The sequence below is a fragment of the Sinocyclocheilus grahami genome, unplaced genomic scaffold (genome assembly GCF_001515645.1).
Source record: "Sinocyclocheilus grahami isolate Dianchi unplaced genomic scaffold, SAMN03320097.WGS_v1.1 scaffold708.1, whole genome shotgun sequence".
NCBI lineage: Eukaryota > Metazoa > Chordata > Actinopteri > Cypriniformes > Cyprinidae > Sinocyclocheilus > Sinocyclocheilus grahami.
This window is the reverse complement of record NW_015505887.1, coordinates 361,345-383,346: the sequence shown is the minus strand read 5'-3', so window position 1 is coordinate 383,346 and position 22,002 is coordinate 361,345. Positions and strand designations below refer to the sequence as shown.

The 22,002-nt window shown below is 36.8% G+C and overlaps 1 pseudogene; it reads right to left on the bottom strand.

The window, feature by feature from the left end:
• LOC107560035 (inhibitor of nuclear factor kappa-B kinase subunit beta-like) overlaps window positions 1-22,002 on the bottom strand; it is a 22,442-nt pseudogene extending 440 nt beyond the window's left edge.

Sequence of the window (22,002 nt, the reverse complement as noted above, 5' to 3'; positions counted from 1 at the left end):
ACCCAAAAACATAAACAAAAAATACTTGAATATAACTTATTTTTTTGGTGTAAAAAAACCCTGTACACCAATGTTATTACAGTTAACTAAAACTAAAACCATGAAATAACGACATACTAAAATAACTAAAACCGAAATAAAAATTAATAAAAATATAATATCAAAATATTAATACAAACTATATCTCACCAATACTAAAAGTGATACGCAGTGATATGCTGCTGTACGCCAAAGAAAAAGTTATATTTTTTCTCAGCATACAGTGGGGCAAAAAAGTATTTAGTCAGCCACCAATTGTGCAAGTTCTCCCACTTAAAAAGATGAGAGAGGCCTGTAATTTTCATCATAGGTATACCTCAACTATGAGAGACAAAATGAGAAAAAAATCCAGAAAATCACATTGTAGGATTTTATTTGGTCCTCTCTCATCAAAATCAACCCACAGATTTGTTTAGAGCTGTTTTGGCTTGTAAACAGTGCTTGATCTGTGCAGATTTCTCTCCTGATTCAGACCAGACCACTTTTTCACTGGAGGAAGCAATATTATGGATAGAGGACTCGTATTTCAGAGCAATCGTTTAGTTAAAAAGTCTCATTATTAAATTTTTTTAATTACAAACATGAAGCTTTTGTCTTCTCCAGATGTTAACTGATGGACTGGAGTGCTGTGGATTACTTGTGGATTATTGTGATGTTTTTATCAGCTGTTTGGACTCTCATTCTGACGGCACCCATTCACTGTAGAGCATCCATTGCTGAGACACTGATGCAGTGCTACATTTCTCCAAACCTGATGAAGAAACAAACTCATCCTAATCTTAGATGGCCTGAGGGCGAGTACATTTAAAATTAAAATGTTTGGCATTTTGCTGAATTTGAAATTCAGTAAAAACTCTACAAAACGAGTCAAAATAGTTATATTTCTCAAACGAGTTACCTGCATGCTGGACTCTGTTTCCTGAATGGTGTCTTGCACTAAACTGTGCAGGCGGCTCTCAAACATCTTGCTCTCCTCAATCACAAGCTGAGACTCGTCTCTGAACACACACGAGAGAGAAACACTCATGATGGAAACATGCAAATGAATGCAAAGTGTGTCTCACACGCTCTGACGCTGGACTCACGCCTGCGGTACGTCGGACGGTCTGTGGGACATCAGCGGGTGTGCAGGGGCCGGTGGAGTTCGTCCTCTGTCTGGACTGCCGCTCACTGGACTACGAACCTTACTCTAAAACACACAAGCTCAAGTCAAGCACACGACATTGTGCAAGTGCATACATGCATACTTCAGTAGTATGCATACGCAGGCCACTTTGAGCAGGTTCCACAGCTCCTTCTGTCTCTTCTCCTGCAGGTGCTGCAGCTGTTTCTCGCTGCGGGGCCATCACACTCACCATCCCCTCCACACGCGCCAGCAGCTCCAGAACTCTCTGACGGCACACCATCACTCCACACATAAGGCAGATTTTAATGTAATTTTTATACATTTAAATCAATTTTGATGATGACTGAACAGGTCATTTCTGAATAGTATACAGGATAAAGCAATGAAAATAAAAAGAAAACAGAAAAATTATCAAGTTAAAGGTACAAATTCCATACTAATTAGTTTATTTTCAATGCATCAAGACCCAAAATGAATAGATATGAATATTAACAGATTTGGTACTAATTATTTAAAAACTAAAAAAGTATTAGGTCATATAGTGCTTTATGCAATACAGCAATTTCAGCTGTAAAGCAGCTCTACAGAAGACAATAGTGTCATTATTCAGTTCATAATTAAGTTCATTATTAAAGTATAATTTTAAGTAAAAAAAATACATTAAAACAGTTTTGTATCCTTCAAATATTTTTCAGTCAAGTAAACATGGCTTTAAAAAGGTCTGATGAAAAGTTATTCATAAAATGAAGAATAAAGAAACACATTACTCGTAACATAAAAAGTGCCAGGTTTATTTTTCTTTTTCAGTTTTTTTTTTTGTCCCGTCCATCGCTATTGTACGATTCTAAGTCAATTAAAATTCAGCGCTTTTGCGAAAACTCCCTATGTAATAAAAAAAAAGCAGTCTACACAGCACAGTGAATGTCTTATTAGATCGTGTTTATACTTTTTTGGTTATTATATTACAATCTTAAACGTCTGTGATTGGCCACTGCGTTCCTGAGCTCATCAAACATGTCTGTGATTGGCTACAATGCCACCGCTTCAAAAAACACGTTGTAATTAGAAACGGCGGACGATCTTCACATACGCGCGGGAGGATTTGAAAACAACTGTATAGCATTAGTTACCGAAACTGAGTATGTATTTTTGTAATTTCAGTATCGACTTGCTTATCGAAAAACAGGAGCTTTTGACAATTTGATTGGCCATTGCGTCCTCAAGCGCAACAAACATGTCTGTGATTGGCTAGTGGCTACAACGCTTTAAAAAAAACACGCGTTGTAAATAGAACCCGTCGAGCTCTTCACAGAGAGACAATGTTGCCAAGTCCGCAGTTTTTCCGCAGAATCCGCTACTAATGCCGAGTTCACACTGCACGATTTTAGCCCGATTTTTCACTCGCCGACAGGTTTTGCGAAATCGCCGACAAATGCCCGACATCGGAGGCAATTGTATCCTTCAAATATTTTTCAGTCAAGTAAACATGGCTTTAAAAAGGTCTGATGAAAAGTTATTCATAAAATGAAGAATAAAGAAACACATTACTCGTAACATAAAAAGTGCCAGGTTTATTTTTCTTTTTCAGTTTTTTTTTTTGTCCCGTCCATCGCTATTGTACGATTCTAAGTCAATTAAAATTCAGCGCTTTTGCGAAAACTCCCTATGTAATAAAAAAAAAGCAGTCTACACAGCACAGTGAATGTCTTATTAGATCGTGTTTATACTTTTTTGGTTATTATATTACAATCTTAAACGTCTGTGATTGGCCACTGCGTTCCTGAGCTCATCAAACATGTCTGTGATTGGCTACAATGCCACCGCTTCAAAAAACACGTTGTAATTAGAAACGGCGGACGATCTTCACATACGCGCGGGAGGATTTGAAAACAACTGTATAGCATTAGTTACCGAAACTGAGTATGTATTTTTGTAATTTCAGTATCGACTTGCTTATCGAAAAACAGGAGCTTTTGACAATTTGATTGGCCATTGCGTCCTCAAGCGCAACAAACATGTCTGTGATTGGCTAGTGGCTACAACGCTTTAAAAAAAACACGCGTTGTAAATAGAACCCGTCGAGCTCTTCACAGAGAGACAATGTTGCCAAGTCCGCAGTTTTTCCGCAGAATCCGCTACTAATGCCGAGTTCACACTGCACGATTTTAGCCCGATTTTTCACTCGCCGACAGGTTTTGCGAAATCGCCGACAAATGCCCGACATCGGAGGCAAATCGGTGCTGGTTCACGCGAGTGACAATCACACAGTGTGAATTATCAAAGACGCGATCTGAGGGAATCGCCGACACGTCGCCGACGCCCGTGAAATATTTGGCATGCTAAATATCTGGAGCTGTCAGCGATTCACAACCATGCTGTGTGAAATTAGTTCTGAACAAGCGGCAACCTTCCGCTCTCTCTCGTGAAGCCAACACGGAAGTGACTTAAACTGTAATTCATCGACTGGCCGCTAGAGGCAGGCTGCAAAAGGGAGTCAGTCCCATAGACTCCCCATGTTAAAATGCCCAACTTTACAGCAGAAAAAAACATGTTTACAGCCTGGTTCAAAAAATTATTTTGATCTATATAGCTAATTTTGCCCTTCATGACAACTGTGAGGGTGGTGAATTTTTTTATAACTCATTAGTTTAAATTATATCAAGCCTTAAAGTTCTGCATAATTAAGGGCGTGACCACTGAATATGACACTGCCGTAGAGCTAGGTGGGCGTGGTTTCAGCAACCTGCTCCCGCCTCTTTGCCCATTTTCGATTATCCGGGAGTGACGCGCTGCCAAGATGGCGACGGCCGGCTCCGCCTACTTTAGGCTTCAAAAACGCTCTTCAGAAAACTACGGGTGACGTCACCAACACTACGTCCATGTTTTTATACAGTCTATGGTTCTGACTGAAAAACACATCGGCGATGACCTACAGCCAATGAGAGAACAAGACACAGGGCAGCGGGAAGTTCGGGGAAGAGTTATATGAAACATAGTTTGCGGACCAGTGTTGCCAAATTTGCGATTGCCACCGGTTGTTTTTTTATGTCAGCAGGTTGAAGCGACCCCAATAATGTGATATTTAGATCCTGGAATGTGAATTGTACCAGGAGTACAAATTTGTATATTACTGGGGGACCTCCTCGAAAGCGATTGGGCTATTTTCAGGCTAGTTTTGAGTAGTAATTGGGCAGGTTTTGTAGCGAAAAACTGGCAACCCTGCACCAGACAGAGCTGTTGGCGATTCTTCCTATTGTGAAGTCATGCAGTGTGTAACCCCCTGTCGTCCTTCCATCGTGCAGTGTGAACACAGCAGCAACTGAATGCTACCCCAGATAGTCGTTCAGTGTGAAACCAACAGTGATGCGACGTCTTTGAAAATCGTGCAGTGTGAACTCAGCATAATCCACAAAATATCAGCAGAACTGGGCTACTTTTACACTTTTGCTTGTTTATAGTCCACGAGTTAAAGCTACCACCGCCCCCGGAACGTCTTGAGGATGTTGAGAGCGAGTGTCTTACCTCTGAGTTTCTCGCTCAGTTTACGGAAGAGCTCCATGGCCTTCACCTCACTGCAAAACACAACACAGGTGAGTTTGAGCAGGTAATTTACATCGGTCTGCTGGGAAACAAAGTCAGGTTTATGAGGTATCAGACTACAGAGGTTCATGACACTGAATCTTTTACAGATACTCAGGAGTTTAAAGGAGTAGTTCACTTCCAGAATGAAAATCTCCTGATAATTTACTCACCCCCGTGTCATCCAAGACGTTCATGTCTTTCTGTCTTCAGTTGGAAGGAAATTAAGGTTTTTGAGGAAAACATTCCAGGATTTTTCTCCATATAATGGACTTCAATGAGGATCAACGGGTTGAAGGTTCAAATCGCAGTTTCAGTGCAGCTCTACACGATCCCAGCCGAGGAATAAGGCTTTTATCTTGCGAAACCATTGGTCATTTAGATGACCTACTACTGCTATATCCCACAATGCATTGTGCTCAACCTGACCCCCTATTCCCAGTGTGACAAATGAATAAGACAGGATGTCAAGTGCGTAATTTTATAATAATAATAATAAATTAATTATTTGGAAAGGATGTTACATTTTTTAATAATAATAATAATAAATAGATAAATAAAATTAATAAATTAATTATTTGGAAAGGATATGAAGTGCTTATTCTTAATAATAATAATTAATCGGAAAGGATATAAAGGGCTTTTTAAAACAACAATAAAATAAATGACAATACTAAATTAATTAACTGATAATCAAGTGCTACTATCTTCCTTGCTAATTATTTGATTTGATTTGCTGAATGCTGAATAAACAAGCTTTCCATTGATGTGTGGTTTGTTAGGATAGGAGGACAATATTTGGCCGAGATACAACTATTTGAAAATCTGGAATCTGAGGGTGCAAATTTTTGAGAAAATCATCTTTAAAGTTGTTCAAATGAAGTTCTTAGCAATGCATATTACTAATCAAAAATTAAGTTCTGATATATTTACAGTAGGACATTTACAAAATATCTTCAAGGAACATGATCTTTACTTAATATCCTAATGATTTTTGGCATAAAAGAAAAATCTATAATTGTGACCCATACACTGTATTGTTGGCTATTGCTACAAATATCCCCCAGCGACTTAAGACTGCTTTTGTGCTGCAGGGTCACATATACTACTATAGAGCAGTTTTCAGTATACACTGCACAGTATGAAATTAGCAGTACACTAGTATTTGATTCTGCCCGTGTGCCATACCAATGCCCGTCGCTCTCTGCTCCTGGTATTTCTCGATGTCGATGTGCAGACTGCTGCTGAAGAACTCCAGTGTGGCTTTTAACCTCTGGTGCATCACACCATCTCGTTCTTCTGCTTTGACAGCGTGCCGTTGTGTCTGAGGAGACTCATGCTGGAACAGAGAGAGCGAACGGGTCACTTACAGCCTCTCACATCAGCGTTAGCTCGTACAGAGCGCTTCTCGTCTTACATGGCGACTTTCTGGCCTTGCTGCAGTCTCTGCCAGTCCTCCTTCAGCGCGTGGATGGTGTGCCACGCTTGACCCCATGTGCGTCTCTGGGAGCTGTAGGGCAGCGAGCGCTTGGGCTCATTCTCTACACCACAAAACACAGATCAGTTTAGGACCCTTCTTATATACGGTGCATGTTATTGTGGGTGCTTTAAAATGCCTTGAATGATTTTAGATAATCTATTAGGAATTGTTCAGACTTTTCAAATGCTTGTTTTCCACCAACCGGTTAAATTTAACAACGCTGCGTAAAAGAGGCATGTGCATTGTCATGTAAATAAACTAATGCTGTCAAACGATTAATCGCTTCCAAAATAAAAGTTTTTGTTTGCATAATATACAGTGGGGAACCCAACATGGACGAGTAGTATGGTGGGATCGAGTGTAGGAGACCAGCTGAATGAAAATGCAAATTCACTTTTGAGAAATAATGTGGTTTCCCCTGTAAACAAAACCGGCTGTGCTACTTTGTTTCAGACACGGAGAAGAGAGGAAATCAAACAGTATTTATGTTTTCAAACAGCCATTCAGATTTTTGTATTTGCTATGGTGTTTACGAAACAATGCCAAATATTTATAAACTTAAAGACTTAATATTTATTTTCAAACATACACCACCAGTCAAAAGTTTTAATACATGCTTGATTTCTGAAGATCATGTGACACTGAAGACTGGAGTAATGATGCTGAAAATACAGCTGCGCATCACAGAAATACATTACAGTTTACAATATATTCACAAAGAAAGTAGTTATTTTAAATAGTAAAGATATTTCACAATATTACTACTTTTGCTATATTTCGGATCAAATAAATGCAGGCTTGGTGAGCAGAAGAAAATTCTTTACAAAAAAATAATTTTGACTGGTAGTGTATATTTTTACATTTTAACCTTAAAAATTTTTTTTTCTATATTTTACTGTTTACATTGTTTATATTATTTAATTTTATTATTATTATTATTATTATCTAATGGAAGCCTGTTTCCGTCACAGAATAAAAAAATCTAATTTTATAGAAAGAGTTTATATCTCTGACTTTTTTTATTTTTATTTTTTTAGGAATTGTGAGAAATAAACTTCCAATTCTGAAGAAAAAAAGTTGGAATTGTGAAATATAAACTCTGACTTGCTCTGAATTCTGACTTTCTCACCGTTCTGAGTTTATATCTCGCAATTAGACAGAAACTCACGGACGAATCGGATGTTCTCAGGCAGGACACGTGGCGTCCTGCGCGATTCGCTCCTGCAGGGATGCCACGTCCTCCTGCGGCTGCACCGAATAGGTGAATATTTCAGCAGAGGTCATGTTGAGCACGTGGACCAGCTGAGGAGACAGAGACCATCAGACATGTTTACATGCGACACTGTGACCGTTCCATTGACGAGAGCTACCTTTAGATTCAGAATGTGGCTTAATTCATCGAAGCAGGTACAGGAAGCTTTCGGAGAGTCTTTGCCGGCCTCTGAACTGCTTTCTTTACCGTCCTCTTCTGGGTCTTTGACCCCGTCCTGACTGTCTTTGCTCCGCTGTCTTAAATCTTTGCCTCGCTCTTTAGGTGACCATCTCAGCATCATTTGTAACCAGCTCTCCAGTTCACTCGCTAACAGTCTGAAACACAAAGTTAGATTAAGCACATGGGCTACATTGTCGGTATGAGTATGTTAATATCAGGGTTATCATCACTGGCTAAAACTAAAACCATAAAAAAAATTTTTTTGACCTGAAACAAAATAAACGTTTCCTAAAATGAAATAAAATATTTAAAAAATTCTAATAATTATTGAAAAGTAAATATAAAAAACCTAACCTTATTTTACTTCAGCTAGTTGCCAAGGCAACATTACATTTAACTTGAAGTACACAAATAACTAAAACTAAATCAAAAATTGTTACAAAAATAAAGTAACAATTAAAAAAATATATTAAATAAAAAATAACAAAATTGCTAAAACTGACTGAAATTAAAGTGAAAACAGAAAATATATATAAAAAAAATATTAATAAAAACTATAACAGTGCATCAATGATACTTAATATTCCGTAAAAATGTATTGATTTAGCTGTACTTAAAACTATCGAGGTCGCTGCATAATTTAACTTAACTCTTTAAGTGTTATCTACTGTAAACCTGCTTTATAGATGAAATTGATGTTGTGATTATAAAAATACTAATAGAATTTTTTTTTACAAAAATTATGAAAATGAATTTCTGAAATTGAAAAACATTACAACATTTTTCTTATTTATTACCATTGGCTGCTTTGAAGTAATCTGTGTTGTATTAAGCACTATAAAAAAATAATTGTGACTTGATTCTGTTTACTTATTATTTGTTAATAAATGTTACCGGTTTAAAATTTATCTTCTCGTTGTAATCAAGTGGGAGGGGAAAGATTAAATCAACCAATAATATCACAGCCCGCTTTCATGATCCAATCAAATACTGATGGATAAAATCAAGTCCCTTTCTATGTTATTTTATTCAGTTTCACATTATAAATTCATTTAATCATTTAACAGAATTCTCTCATTCTTAATAACAGATCCACTCGTTCATGTGGCCGCAGGACTCACTTGTTGAGGTTGTAAGGGTTTGGGAGGTGTTTGGAGAATCGAACTTCTCCCGTCAGATCCTCATAAACCACAATATCATCCACTCTTTTCTGCAGCAGCTTGCTGTGCCTGAGGAGAAAGAGAGTGACGCAAGTTCAAGCGAACCTGGATTTATTTTGTAACACGCCTTTGATCTTTCTACATTCACAGAGGTTATGGATACTGGAGCACAGCCAATCACAGTAGAGAAATCTCTGGGATAACAAACTGTTGAAGCAGGATTATTATCTTTACTCAAACATAAAATATAAGAACAATAGTGTTTCATGTTTTCAGCATGGAGCCTAAGAACTCTGGCTCAAGCTGTCAGGCCATGAACTAGCTCAGTTACAGTTAACCTTCCTTATCAGCCCATTTTATTTAGTTAGCAGGATAGGAAGCCAGATGCTCTAAAACTACATTTCCAGGGCAATTTGACTTTTAAGGGATATTTTACTTTCTTTGAAGAACCTGGATTCCCACGGTCTTGGAAAACTGGGATATATAAGGACGGCTTGTTTTAAAAGTGTGATTTATAGACCTGGAAAAGTCACAGAAATCAATAAAAAAATTAATATTTTGTAAAGAATTTTACTAGTCACTCCAAGCTTTAAAATGAGAAACATTCGGCTCTTAAAATGTCTGCAATGCTGAAATTTCATGTATAGAAACTAGGAGTTTGCAAAGATTCAAAAAAGTGTACAATTGTAAAAATAAATAAATAAAATAATAATTTCAGCAGATGTACCATATAGGCCTGTCGCAATAATCAATATATTGACTTGTCGCACAATAGATGTACATGCCCTCAATAATTTTTGGTGACGCAATATATTGCCCATTATATTTACATAAAAATTAATGTCACCATGTTTCTTGCATTCCACTTGCGCCGGTGTCTTTTGCAGCTTCTCGAACATAACGTGGTGTAGTTGGTGCTAGTTCAAATTTTAAAAAATGCTTCTACAAACAAAGTTTCATCTGCAGATATGGTCTTGTTTAGGGATCTGCGCCTTTGTGCAAATCTGACTGCTATCTAGTGATTGTTTTTCTCAGCAATAGTGTGCACCCTTCATTTACAGAGAAAAGAAGGTCCGGGAAAAATCTTCATACAAGTTCTTTGTGAATTTTTTATTTTTTCTACTTGTCACTTTGCACTTTAAGGTATCTAATATTTTGATACTTAATTTCCATGATCTAAATATTCTTAAGAATTAAAGGTTTGTTGTCATTTGAAAGTGTGTTGGCCGCCTTATGCTTTTATATTATGATTATATATTCAGTGGCATAAAATGGTCTTAAAATGACAATAATATTGTTTATCGCTATTATTTCTGGGGCAATATATCGCACAACAAAAAGTTGTTATCGTGACAGACCTAGTACCATATGAAACCTGTTATTAGCCTACATGTGGTGACAATTGTGGCCACTGAGGAGCCACCAAGAACCACCAATCTAATCGAGAAACATCAAATCAAATGTAGAATTCAGCCACAGAGAGCTGAGGGAATAAACACCATTGCACGGGTTGCCAGGTTGGTAGAAAAGGCCTGAATCCAAACACCAGTGTCCCAAAACTCCAGTAATCCACCGCCACTGTGTACTTCTGCTGTTCTAACAGCTCAGGGGCCTGAGAGAGAAAACAAAGACAGAAAGTACTTTATATCAGTATAGATGAGAGTCTGTGACAATGATAAGTCCTGCATTTTGCACAGATCCAATGTTGTACCCACCAAATACTGCAGCGTCCCAACAAACGATGTGCACAGGCTGCTCTGGTCCAGCTCTTTAGCGTAACCCAGATCTATGATCTTATGAACCAGCTACAATAGGAAAAGATGAAAGATGCAGAAATGCATCTTTAATTTAGCAAGGTAATAATGCCATCTAAATGCTTTCAGAAATGCATTCTGTATGAAACATTATTGTTTAGTGAATCTCTCTGCACTCACCCGTTTATCTCCCTGATGAAGGACGATGTTTTCTGGTTTGAGGTCTCTGTGAATGATTCTCATCCCGTGGAGGTACGTCAGTGCTGAGGCTAGAGAGACAGAGAGAGATTTTTAATTAACAACTCCAATATGGCCTTCTTAAATGCTCATGTACTGGTTAAATTTACATTTTAATGAGATAATGAATGCAACCTGCTCAGCCAACTCATGCAGGTCCTGAATATACAGTGTGTGTTAATGTTGCGGTAACAAACCTCAGTGCTTAAGCGTTTCCTTCAAATGTCTGTCTGGATATAAAATGTCAACAGTTTAACTCATTTTAAGCAAGATTTCGTCAAACTGTTGCCAAAAGATGAATAAGTGTGTCATTTTTGCGCAAAAACATATGACTAACTGAAGTCTTGCCCCAACATACGCCATTGGTTAAACCAGTGCATTTACACGTTTTAGGAAGTCAAACTATTAGGGATTTATTTATAGTGACTCATGTTAGCATATTGCATATGCATGTTAAAGTATTTTAACACTGACAAAATTAGACACCCAAAAATGAACATTCTGTCATTATTTACTCAAACTTTATTTCTTCCGTGGAAAATTATTGTTGTTTGTTTTTTCCCATGACTTTTGTGTTCTGTAGAAGAAATAAAATCGTACAGATTTGGATCAACATATGGGTGCGTAAATTATGCATTTACGAAAATGCTTCATCAAATCAAAGCCAGCACTCTCACTGACTGCCAAAGTGAAAATCCAAGTCGCATTATTTCTCTACAGACTTCTCAATAATAAGGTCACACAGCAAAAGCAGTCTATATTACTAGAACCATGACTTACACGTCAACTTACAGTGTTTTGACTGAAGAGAGGAAACTGAACAGGATGAGGCCGGTGACTAAATCCAGTTTCATGATTGTGATTTAACAGGAAAATCTCTGGCGGACCACAGAGTGACGTTAACATAAGAGTTGTACACTGCACGGTGACATGTTTGTGTATACAACGGCATGTATGACCTTTGTTTAGATCCAGTTTGAGCTTGATAGTTCTGGACTGAATGTAAACAAAGCGAATCTACTCACATTGGATAATGAATGGCACTTATGTTACTATAATAACACTGTAGTGACTAAAGGTCATAGGTCATGTCAAATGTCACAGGGTTTGTTAAAGGGTTCGCTCACTGTCATGATTTTCTTCATACAAGTTCTTTGTGAATTTTTCTTTTTTCTACTTGTCACTTTGCACTTTAAGGTATCTAATATTTTGATACTTAATTTCCATGATCTAAATATTCTTAAGAATTAAAAGTTTGTTGTCATTTGAAAGTGTGTTGGCCGCCTTATGCTTTTATATTATGATTATATATTCAGTGGTATAAAATGGTCTTAAAATGACAATAATATTGTTTATCGCTATTATTTCTGGGGCAATATATCGCACAACAAAAAGTTGTTATCGTGACAGACCTAGTACCATATGAAACCTGTTATTAGCCTACATGTGGTGACAATTGTGGCCACTGAGGAGCCACCAAGAACCACCAATCTAATCGAGAAACATCAAATCAAATGTAGAATTCAGCCACAGAGAGCTGAGGGAATAAACACCATTGCACGGGTTGCCAGGTTGGTAGAAAAGGCCTGAATCCAAACACCAGTGTCCCAAAACTCCAGTAATCCACCGCCACTGTGTACTTCTGCTGTTCTAACAGCTCAGGGGCCTGAGAGAGAAAACAAAGACAGAAAGTACTTTATATCAGTATAGATGAGAGTCTGTGACAATGATAAGTCCTGCATTTTGCACAGATCCAATGTTGTACCCACCAAATACTGCAGCGTCCCAACAAACGATGTGCACAGGCTGCTCTGGTCCAGCTCTTTAGCGTAACCCAGATCTATGATCTTATGAACCAGCTACAATAGGAAAAGATGAAAGATGCAGAAATGCATCTTTAATTTAGCAAGGTAATAATGCCATCTAAATGCTTTCAGAAATGCATTCTGTATGAAACATTATTGTTTAGTGAATCTCTCTGCACTCACCCGTTTATCTCCCTGATGAAGGACGATGTTTTCTGGTTTGAGGTCTCTGTGAATGATTCTCATCCCGTGGAGGTACGTCAGTGCTGAGGCTAGAGAGACAGAGAGAGATTTTTAATTAACAACTCCAATATGGCCTTCTTAAATGCTCATGTACTGGTTAAATTTACATTTTAATGAGATAATGAATGCAACCTGCTCAGCCAACTCATGCAGGTCCTGAATATACAGTGTGTGTTAATGTTGCGGTAACAAACCTCAGTGCTTAAGCGTTTCCTTCAAATGTCTGTCTGGATATAAAATGTCAACAGTTTAACTCATTTTAAGCAAGATTTCGTCAAACTGTTGCCAAAAGATGAATAAGTGTGTCATTTTTGCGCAAAAACATATGACTAACTGAAGTCTTGCCCCAACATACGCCATTGGTTAAACCAGTGCATTTACACGTTTTAGGAAGTCAAACTATTAGGGATTTATTTATAGTGACTCATGTTAGCATATTGCATATGCATGTTAAAGTATTTTAACACTGACAAAATTAGACACCCAAAAATGAACATTCTGTCATTATTTACTCAAACTTTATTTCTTCCGTGGAAAATTATTGTTGTTTGTTTTTTCCCATGACTTTTGTGTTCTGTAGAAGAAATAAAATCGTACAGATTTGGATCAACATATGGGTGCGTAAATTATGCATTTACGAAAATGCTTCATCAAATCAAAGCCAGCACTCTCACTGACTGCCAAAGTGAAAATCCAAGTCGCATTATTTCTCTACAGACTTCTCAATAATAAGGTCACACAGCAAAAGCAGTCTATATTACTAGAACCATGACTTACACGTCAACTTACAGTGTTTTGACTGAAGAGAGGAAACTGAACAGGATGAGGCCGGTGACTAAATCCAGTTTCATGATTGTGATTTAACAGGAAAATCTCTGGCGGACCACAGAGTGACGTTAACATAAGAGTTGTACACTGCACGGTGACATGTTTGTGTATACAACGGCATGTATGACCTTTGTTTAGATCCAGTTTGAGCTTGATAGTTCTGGACTGAATGTAAACAAAGCGAATCTACTCACATTGGATAATGAATGGCACTTATGTTACTATAATAACACTGTAGTGACTAAAGGTCATAGGTCATGTCAAATGTCACAGGGTTTGTTAAAGGGTTCGCTCACTGTCATGATTTTCTCGGACTCAAACCAGTACGACTGATCTTTAGTGGAGCACAAAATGAGATGTTTGAATGCTAAAAATTAGAATATCTGGCAACTAAGTTCCTGTTTCTCAGAGCTTGTTCTTCTAAAAAAAAAGAGAGTTTCGAAAGAGATCTCAATAGTGTCTCAAACTGTGCTCAGATTTGCCAAAACACCAAAGTCTGCAATCAAACGTCTCAATATGATCTGAGATGCTCCAAATTCATTTGTATTGACTCATTCGGGTCTGTTTTATTTCTACTGAGGGGTTCTAGGGAAAATGTCTGAAGCTGATAGTTAAATGAATCATGGTTAAATTAAGCTAAACATTTCCTTTAGTGTTCCACATACGAAATCAAGTCATACAGGTTTAGAACTATATGAGGGTGGGTAAATGACGTCAGAATTGTCATACTATGGTCTATAGCAGGGCTCCTCAAATCTTGCACTGGAGGTCCAATGCGCTGCAGAGTTTAGCTCCAACCCTGATCAAACTCAGCTACCAGTGATTTTCTAATGATCCTGAAGACATTGATTAGCATGCTCAGGTGTGTTTGATTAGGGTTAGAGCTAAACTCTGCAGGAAAGTGGATCTCGTGGGCCAGATTTGAGGATCCCTGGTCTATAGGATTTAATTGAGCTCCCACACCATTTCCGATGTGTTTTGTTTCCCCTTTTCTTGCTAAAAACGTCTTACACTGTATAACGTCAGACTCCTTCTCATGGGTAATGTGAGTTTGTGTGTGTAGACATCAGATTAGTCTGATTCATACTCTCCAGCACGTTCAGCTACAAATCTGGGTCAAATATTTGACTCGGTTTATATTCTGACATTTACAAGACCAGATCCAACACAAACTCAGCTTCAGCAGAGACGTCTCGCATATGTTCACCTGCTCATGTGATGAAGGTCAAGTAGTCTGAGACTGGCCGTCTCAAAACTGTGCTGGAAAACCTGAGTTAAACAGCTGGTTGTGTTATTTGTGTTGCGACTGGTGGGAATAAAACTGGATTTCCATTGGCTTGTGTGTGTGTGGACTCACATATATCTTGGATCAGTGTCAGTACAGCAGCTTCTCTCATGCCACAGCAGTTCTCAAGCAGGTTCAGATACTGGAAACACAGATTATTTTGATAAAAAACATGAAAGTGAATAGAGCTGCACGGTTTGCAGAAAAAGTGATTTTTTTCTGATTGCAAGTGCAATTTAAAGTGTTCAACATAACAAAAAAAATCCAGGTTTGCTGTGCTTGTTTGTGCTTACAGTTCTGCGCTGCCCTTGCAGAATCTGCAAAAATGTTAGTAATATGAACAACATAAGAGGAATCATAAAAATCGCATGTTATTTTTTATTTAGCGCTCTTAATACTCTGTTACCTGAATGATCCACGAGTGTTTTTCTCATTTTCTGAAGGCTGTGCATGAGTCCCTTGTTTGTCCTGAACAGTTGAAATGCCCACTGTTCTTCAGAAAAATACTCCAGATCCTGCATATTTTTTTGGTTTTCCGGCATATTCTTCATATGTGACCCTGGACCACAAAACCAGTCATAAGGGTAAATTTTGTGAAATTGAGAGTTATACATCATCTGAAAGCTGAATAAATAAGCTTTCCATTGATGTATGGTTTGTTAGGATAGGAGGACAATATTTGGTCGAGATACAACTATTTGAAAATCTGGAATCTGAGGGTGCAAAAAAATCAAAATGCTGAGAAAATCATCTTTAAAGTTGTTCAAATGAAGTTCTTAGCAATGCATATTACTAATCAAAAATTAAGTTTTGATATATTTACGGTAGGAAATTTACAAAATATCTTCATGGAACCTGATCTTTACTTAATGTCCTAATGATTTTTGGCATTATAGAAAATTCTATAATTTTGACTCATACAATGTTTTATTTGGCTATAACAACACAGATGATTAAGAATCAAGGGTATGTAAACTTTTGAAAAGGGTACTTTTTATAAATTCAGCTGTTATTTTGTGTTGTGGACTACATGTAAACATCTGTTATGTGAAATAGCTTATTCAGGACAGTGCTAAATTAGGGATGCCCGATACAGGATTTTTACCGATATCCGATATGCTGTTATTTTTCGACTCATTTTGGCCGATATGCCAATATTTTTTCTGTAGATTTAACATACAAATCTTTTAGAACTTCTTGTATTTAAGTTATATATTGTGCATCCCTATACTAAATAAAAAATACCATGCAATTTTTATGATCCCTCTTATTTTGGTCAAATTATTAGCATTTTCGCAGATTCTGCAAGGGGTATGCAAACTTTTGAGCAGAACTGTTTATATAAAAATACACTCATATTAAAGATGCATGCTTTGAAAATGGTTGCAATATCTTATGTAGTGTTGCTTTTTGTTTGAAAGATTTGTAGATATTTTAACTAGTCAAGAAGGCCAATAAAAATTTATTAAGTTGCCATTTTTGCAGTGTTACTAGAGTTTCAAGATGACCAAACCTTACACCAATCAGCGTTCTGAATCTTAATCTGAGAAAGATCCTTGTTGGAAAGCTCTGACACAGACAGCAAAGATTCATCACAAATAGTATGTTATCATTGCATGACCGCTCACGGGGTTAGAGTTTAACACGCTCTGACAATCACTGCTCATTTATCACGACGGGTGACTTTAATCAAACTGCGTGCTGTTTTGACGTCAGTTTTATTTCTGAGCTGCTGCCAATACAGTCAATACCCTGGAAAACATGATGGGGTTCTTTTCCCTCCACATAAAATGTTGAGCAGCTGATACTGAAGGTAATTTCTGAGACCCAACACTGATATCATCCTATTTAAGGGTTGATGATCACTGAATGTGCACTCTAAAAATGCCGGGTTGTTTCAACCCAACTTTGGGTCAAATATGGACTAACCCAACAGTTGGGTTAAATTTTTACATTACATTTTTAACCCAAAAGTTGGGTTAGTCCATATTTGACCCAAAGTTGGGTTGAAACAACCCGGCATTTTTTAGAGTGTGTGCAATAGAGAAACTCAGATGGCCTGGGTGTGTTCCCCAAAAACATCTGTGTGTGTGTGTGATCTCTGTGGTTTGGCTTTATACACTGAGCTCTACAAGATGGTGTTTTGAGTCCAGGTTTGTGGCTCAGACCAAGTCTCGGGACAGCCTGCTTTAAATCTGATAAAACCAACACGTCCCCCAACCCCTCGCTCTCGTCACTCAACCACTGCAGCCTGGTTAACTAGCACAATCCATCCAACCACACCAAAACGTCACAGAAATACTTCAACTATTCAAATGCATATTAAACAGCTCTGGGGACAGTTTGTGAGCACAATTGAACTCTTTCACAATACATAGGTTAATAAATTTAGCACCCATTGTGCTGGATGAAGAATTCTTCAAAAATCTAAATCTATAAAAACCACAGTAGTATGGCTAAGGTTTACTGGACATGTGCTTTGGTAATGCTATGATGTTCTTTCAATATAAATACCACTGTGTGTGTTTGAATCAACTTATCAAAGTACCACAAAATTGACCATTACTGTACTATGGTGCTTTTTTCCACTGGAAGAGGCTAAAGATTGGTATAAAAATATAAGATATTATATAATTATTATATGGACTATATATAAAATATGGCAAAACTGCTCGATTATGGAAAAAATCATAATCAAAATTATATTGAGAACGTGATTATTTATTTACCACAATTACTCAGTGACTTGGGAAACATCATGCATTTACTGAATAAAAAACTTTTTTAACAGTTGGTTTCCTTGAACTAAATATAATTAAACTTATATATATATATATATATATATATAACAAAAATAAAAGTTAGAAATAAATAAAATATATGAAATAATATATAAATATATATACACATTTAAGAAAATAATATAAAAATAATAAAAATAACATTAAAAGATGGTAAACATAGAAGAGATTCAGTGGGCGAAAGACGGAAAAATACCATGAAAATGATGCTTTTTCTTTAAACAAGCATCTGCTATGACGTGAAAACCAACACGATATCAGCCAAAAAACACAGGTGTAGTCATTAGCAGAATTACTGTTGATGGGTCACGGCAAACTCTATTTTTATTATTTAATCACCAGGAAGTCCACTGACAATGTTTGTAGAGTTTTTGCACCAATAACAGTAATCGTTTGTTTTTAATGTACATGTTCCAGCCTCTCTGACGCTGATAGTTAAAAACAGTAACAGTAACAGAAATTTGGTGGCATCAGATGGTAATACCACGGTATTCTGATGTATAGCAGCCACAAAAAATGGTAAAGTGGAAATGATCCACTAGTATTTCACAACATCTCACAATACATTTAATCTTCATTTTCAGCAGATGATCTATTGTTTAAACATTAGCAAACTGCTTTTTGTCAAACGTTTTGCTTGCAAAGTTTGTTTGTGGCTCTCTCTTTGCAATAAATGACAATTTAATAATAATAATAACAATACATTTTATTTACAATGCAACCTGCTTATACTCAAAACGCTCAAACAAATGACACTTTAATAATAATAATAACAATACATTTTATTTACAATGCAACCTGCTTATACTCAAAACGCTCAAACAAATGACACTTTAATAATAATAATAATACTTTTTTCACAATGCAACTTGCTTATACTAAATACATAAAAACAAGCAAAATAATACAATGAAATTATTTTTTTTTAAATACTAAAAAGGTATTTTAGGTGATTTCTTTTGAATCGATATATATATATATACATAGATAGATAGATAGATAGATATAAATAGATAGATAGATGAATAGATAGATATACATTTATTATTATTAAAAATGATTTCAAATGTATTCATATTTTTAAGTCATTTATCGCAGCGTTTTGTGTATAAGCAAGTTGCATTGCAAATAAAATGTATTGTTATTATTATTATTAAACTGTAATTTATTGCAAAGAAAGAGCCACAAACAAACTTTGCAAGCAAAACTTTTGACATACATTGTCACACTTATGTTTGGGGACCAATTCTCACTATTAACTAACTATTAACTACGACCTTTGCCCCAATAAATTCCTAATTAACAGTTAGTTGAGTTTAACTTGAACTATTTGTTAAGTTTAGGCCTAGGGTTGTATTAAGGGATCTAAAATATTATGCAGAATAAAGCATTAATATTTGCTTTATAAGTGCTAATAAAGAGCCAATATGCTAGTATTATGTATGCTAATGAGCAACTAGTTAAAAGTGAAAATAGGTCCCTAAACTAAAGTGTGACTATATATTTATGAACATATATAAAGTGACGAATAAAGTGAAATTCAGAGAGGAAATCAAAAAGGCGGCACTTGAATTCCAGCTTGCCCATTTCCTACTTCACTTCCTTTAGTTCACTTCTCTCCTCATGACAGGAATTATGACAACCGGTGAGATCATGCGGAAACGGGAGAAAGAGACAAACCAATGCAATCAGGTGAGTAAGCGAACATGATGCACTGCACTTAATGAACTCAGTGTCATCACATCAAGAGTCTTTAATTAACTGCACTGACAGGTCCAAACCTCTGAGTCCACTAGTGAAAATTTATTATGATTTTATTTGATTATTCAAGCTGGTCTCAGCTTGCGTCACAGCGTCCACACTGGTTTCAGTGAGTGGTCACCAACATCCGCTTCACCGACACCCTAATTATTAGTAACATGACATGATGTCATACCATAAAAGGGTGTGAGTCTGTGCTGGAGAGGATGTACAAACAATAAAATCTGATTTTCTGACCTGTAGATGTGGATCAGGTCCATCATTGGGATTTTTTCCAAGGGAATTGTTTTATGGTCCAGAAGGTAAAAATGGTGCGTCTGATCATTTAGTAAAGCACCAGCACACTCCTCTCCTCAACAACATGTCATCACTGAGTCCTAGTGATGATTTACCTACCAAACAAACAGCACTAATTAAAGCTGTTAATGTTTAATGTACTTGAGCATTCCTTAAAGACTACACGCTCCGTAAACCTGTGTGTGTGTGAGAATAAATGCCAGTGTCAGGCAGTGAGTGATCATGAGGTCACCCGTGACAGGAAGTGGGACACAGCAGGTAGATGCATTTCCTCTTTCTTGAGAACATCTCATTGTTAGAATCCCAGTGCTGTGAAGATTAAATTATGGGAATCTGAAGTGCCTCTATTTTAAGACTTTCACACACCTTTATCTAGGATGGGGTGGGACGACGTCGCTGGGCTGTTTACCGGCAGACCACCAAAAAAATAAACCTGCTGTGACCCCAATTTGAGAAACAAATAAACATGAAATGTGACTTAGTTACATAGTACATGCTATTGGATCAACATCTTTGATTCTGGAATAGCAATCCTAATAAACTATTAGTCAATCACTGTGCCACTCTACAACCAGTCTTATTTTAGTCTCATTGATATACTATTATAGTTTTTGTTAACATTTTGATATACAACCTCAAATTTGATATATATATATATATATATATATATATATATATGCATTCATGTATAATTTTATACATATATGCATAAACACATTTTATAATAACCATTTTTAACTGAAACCAAGTTATAATAAAATTAACCAATTTTAGATGAACTCTTAAATGTTAAATATTTCTGAAGTAATTTTCATAAAATTAGACTTTTATTTTTAATTATCATTAAATTAGACTTTAAGTAACAGATTTCCAATAGGAAGCGTGAATCGTTTATCATAAATTAATATAATTATAGAGTACATTTCTCCACACTGAAAGTGATCATCTGCAGCCACATATATTCTATGAAAATATGCGTTTCACTATGGATTTGAACAGGAAACAATAAATCAGTGTAATGCATCTGCCGGTCATTGTGATCCTAATGCACAGCGGACAGTAAATGCACACTGACGCATGCTGAATGTCATGAGAACGGCTTTACAGTCATCCCCTTCTGTTTGTCCAAGCCGCCTGATTCACTTTAAATACAACACTTTAATCCTGTTATCACAACATCCCCAACTTTATCATGCCATAATTCAGCCCTAAAATCATAGCAACATGAAAAGCTGATTAGAATGTTGTTGAAACCCTAAAACTAACCTGAATGCCTGAGAGGAATATTATTCCAGCATCCACAAGGATGTATGAATAAAAAAACTTTACTGAAAATGTCCTCACCCTCAGGCCATACAAGATGTAGATGAGTTTATTGTTCCCCCCATGCAAACAGATTTGTAGAAATGTAGCATTGCATCAGTGTCTCAGCAATGGATGCTCTGCGGTGAATGGGTGCCGTCAGAATGAGTGTCTAAACAGCTGATAAAAACATCACAATAATCCACAAGTAATCCACACCCCTCCAGTCCATCAGTTAACATCTGGAGAAGACAAAAACCATGTGCTTGTTAAGAAACAAATCCATCATCAAGACGTTTTTAACTTCAAACCGTTGCTTCTTCTTTAAAATACGAGTCCATAATCCATAATAATGCTTCCTCCAGTGAAAAAGTCCATCTCATTTTGTCCTCTCACATCAAAATCCAGCCCACAGATTTGTTTAGAGCTGTTTTGGCTTGTAAATGGTGCTTGATCTGTGCAGATTTCTCTCCTCATTCAGACCAGACTTTTTCACTGGCGCAAGCAATATTATGGATAGAGGACTCGTATATTAGTTGGAAGCAATCATCTCAATGATTGATTTGTTTCTTACAAACACACAGTTTTTGGTTTCTGAAGATGTTAACCAATGGACTGGAGTGGTGTGGATTACTTGTGGATTATTGTGATGTTTTTATCAGCTGTTTGGACTCTCATTCTGACGGCACCCATTCACTGCGGAGGATTTATGAATGTGAAATGCTTTTCTGTTTCTTTTCTGTATCTCAGCCACTCTTTCAGTTCTTTGTTTTACTGACAAAAGGAACCATATTGTACCTTATTTTGCCAGAGTGTGACATTCCCGAAGCCTCCGGTTCCCAGCTGCTCTTTCAGTTCCCAGGGGCCGCACAT